This window comes from Papio anubis, chromosome 4 (assembly GCF_008728515.1).
Source record: "Papio anubis isolate 15944 chromosome 4, Panubis1.0, whole genome shotgun sequence".
Taxonomy (NCBI): Eukaryota; Metazoa; Chordata; class Mammalia; order Primates; family Cercopithecidae; genus Papio; species Papio anubis.
The window spans coordinates 142,226,850-142,230,406 of NC_044979.1; positions in this window are offsets into that span (position 1 = coordinate 142,226,850).

The following is a 3,557-nucleotide window of genomic DNA, read 5'->3' on the forward strand; positions in this document are numbered from 1 at the left end:
TGGTCTCGAACTCCTGGCCTCAAGTGATTCACCCACCTTAGCCTCCCAAAGTGCTGGGATTACAGGCATGAGCCACCGTGCCCAGCCTTCTTTCTAAATGAGGCTTCCTTTGTATTTTTACATTTCCTTCTACAAAAAAACTGGCATGGTGGGCACAGGGGCTTACGCCTATAATCCCAGCATTTGGAGAGCCCAAGGCCAGTGGATTACTTGAGCCCAGGAGTTCGAGACCAGCCTGAGTTAACATAGTGAGACCCCAGCTCTACGAAAAATTAAAAATTAGCCAGCCATGGTGGCACGCACCTGTGGTCCCAGCTATTTGGGAAGCTGAGGTGGGAGGATCTGTTGAGCCCAGGAGTTCCAGGCTGCAGTGAGGTATGATCTGGCCACTGCACTCCAGCCTGGGAAACAGAGCAAAGAGCTGTCTCAGAATAAAATACTTTTAAAACAAACTAAAAACTCAATGGGCCAGGTGTGAATGGTTCACATCTGTAATCCCAGCACTTTGGGAGGCCAGGTGAAGCAGAATAGGGAATGAGGGTAACCAAGGGTTAAGGCAGAAACAAAAGAATAGCAGGTGCAGCCAGTTCTAGGCAAGATTAGGCTTCATAGAGGCCACGTGTTCATCCCGTCAATCAGAGGCTGATTGACCCGGGGTGTGTGTTGGGGGGGGGTGTCAGCCTATGATTGACGGGGGGGCAGCGAGGGAGGGGGGATGAGGGGGCGTGGCTCCATTTCAGCCTCTGATTGGTCACAGGCCAATCCTTCAGAGGGTGTAACCAATTGGAGGCCTCTAACGGGAACCTAGGGGCGTTAACTAATTCTTCCAGCTTAATAAAAATCCTAATGGCGGCTATTGAGCCGTTTGCTCTATCCCCCTCCTGCTCTGTGAATTGTACTTTCTCTTTAATAACTGTCTCTTCCTTACTCCGGTTTTTGTTTTGTTTGTTTTCATTGCTTTGTTCTTTTGTTACTTTGTGCATTTTGTTCAATTCTTTGTTCAACACGCCAAGAACCTGGACAATCCACGGTCAAGACCTTACGTCTAGTAACAGGAGGATCCCTTGCTGCGAAGAGTTCGAGACCAGCCTGGGCAACAAAGTGAGACCCTGTCTCTACTCTCTCTCTCTCTCTCTCTATATATATATATATTTTTTTTTTAATTATGTGGGCATGGTGATGCATGCCTGTGGTCTCAGCTACTCCTCAGGCTGAGGTGGGAAGATCGCTTGAGCCAAGGAGTTGAGGCTGCAGTGAGCTATGATGGCACCACTGCACTCCAACCTGTGTGACAAAGCGAGATCCTGTCTCTAAATTAAATTAAAAACAATATCACCAAAACAACAACAGGTTGGGCGGTGGTGTCTCACGCCTGTAATCGGAGCACTTTGGGAGGCCCAAGTGGGAGACCATTTGAGGCCAGGAGTTCGAGAGCAACCTGGGCAACATAGTGAGACTCCACCTCTACAAAAAAGAAAACTGGCCTTGGTGGCGCGCGCCTGTAATCCTAGCTACTTGGGAGGCTGAATCAGGGGGATCGCTTGAGTCCCGGAGGTTGAGGCTGCCGTGAGCTGAGATCACGCCACTGCACTCCAGCCTGGATGACAAACTGAGACCCTATCAAAAAAAAAAAAAAGTGCCCTGCTCAGTTTTTCCTGAAATGCGCAGCCCTATGCCTGTAGCCAGGAGAGAACTCCGCGAGCCAGCAAAACACAAACTCGGCCAGGAAACGGACCACAAGCCCACCCGGAGGAGCCAGAAGAAAACGCTGCGCCGCGGGTTCTTCTTCCGGGCCGGCGGCGAGCGCTTCCGGGGCGGCGGCGAGGGAGGTGGAAGTGCGGTGTCCTGGCAGGTGGCTGCTGTAGCTGGGCGGGCCGTGGGAGGCTCCCGAGGTGGGGGCCCGGTCGGGATGGCTGCAGCGGCGGCTGGGGCCGGGAGCGGGCCCTGGGCGACCCAGGAGAAGCAGTTCCCGCCCGTGCTGCTGAGTTTCTTCATCTACAACCCGCGCTTCGGGCCGCGCGAAGGAGAGGTATGCGGAGGGGGCCGCGCGCGGAGTCAACGGGCCCGAGGGACGGCGTCGGTACCCCCCGGGGAGGCGGCCCTGTGGTTCTGCCCACCTCGAGCGGCACGGACCTAGCCTGCGTTGCGCCAGGTGCGAGTACGGACCGGGGACTGCGGCGGGGACCTGACAGCAGGCAGGGACCGCTTCAGGTCCTGGGTCGATGCCTGTCTATGGAATAAAGCCCCGTCGGGTCTATCACTCCACCGCAGGTTGGCAGAGGCTGTTGCGCTTTGCTTTGCCTCCAGTTCTGGGAAATTAAAATTGAACTTGGCTTTGTTAAGTGGTTAGTCCCCAGCTAGAAGCGTGGAAGCAGAGTAGCAGACGCTAGCCCTCCAAATGATACCAAGCCTGGAGGACCCTGTAAAGTTTTCAGCCAAATGAAATAAATTAATTCCGGGAGGGTGTGTATATGTGGCGTTTTGTTTTCTGAGGTGGGGACGGCGACTTTCTCAAAGGATGTACGGAGCTGTGTTTCATTACCAGCAATTCACAGTTCTTTTAAAGACTGTCCAGGCTGGGCTCCGTGACTCACGCCTGTAATCCCAGCACTTTAGGAGGCCGAGATAGGAGGATTGCTTGAGGCCAGGAGTTCCAGACCAGCCTTGGCAACATAGCAAGACCCCATCTCATACCCGCCCCCCCCAAAGAAAAATGGAAAAATGAGCCAGGCGTGGTGACACGCACCTGTAGTTCTAGCTACTCAGGAGGCTGAGGCCAGAGGATGGCTTGAGCCCGAGTGGTTGAGGCTGCAGGAGAGCTGTAATTGTGCCACTGCACTACAGCCTGGGCCACAGAGACCACGTCTCAGAAAAAGAAAAAAAAAAAAACTTGTCAGTTCAAATGCCTGGGAACTGACTGGATTTAATTTTCAGGGAGCTGTGTGTCTGCAGATGTGCACACTTTTATTTCTTATAAGCCTTGGTGTATTACAAATTACCACCAGAAATCTAGAGACTGAGTTTTCATAGAAATTACCTGGTGCTGCTTCAGATATAACGTGACTAACTGAATATCAAAACTGCCTTTCTGGCTGGTGGGCAGTATTTGCACATGTCGAGATAATTCCTGTTTTTCTTACTATTTTAAATAATAGAGACGAGGTCTCACTGTGTTGCCCAGGCTGGTCTTGAACTCCTGAGCTCAAGTGATCCTCCCGCCTCAGCCTCTCAAAGTGCTAGGATTACAATTCCTGTTTTTCTAAAACGTTTTTGTTTTGTTTTGTCATTAGCATGTGTGACACAAGAGGTCGACATTGACCTTAGCGTTTTCAGTAGCTAAGATGAAATGTTTATATTAATGTGCTTCTGTTTCTTCATGTTTCAGGAGGAAAATAAGATTTTATTTTGCTCATCCAAATGAGGTAGAAAAAGAATGAAAAGGGGCCAGAATAATAATGTAATATTTATTTGTGTGTGCACAGTTCACCAAAGGTAATACGGGAGGCTGTTGCAGTGTGCCTTTTAGAGTTCAGTGAATTCTTAAAACTTCTGCTGGA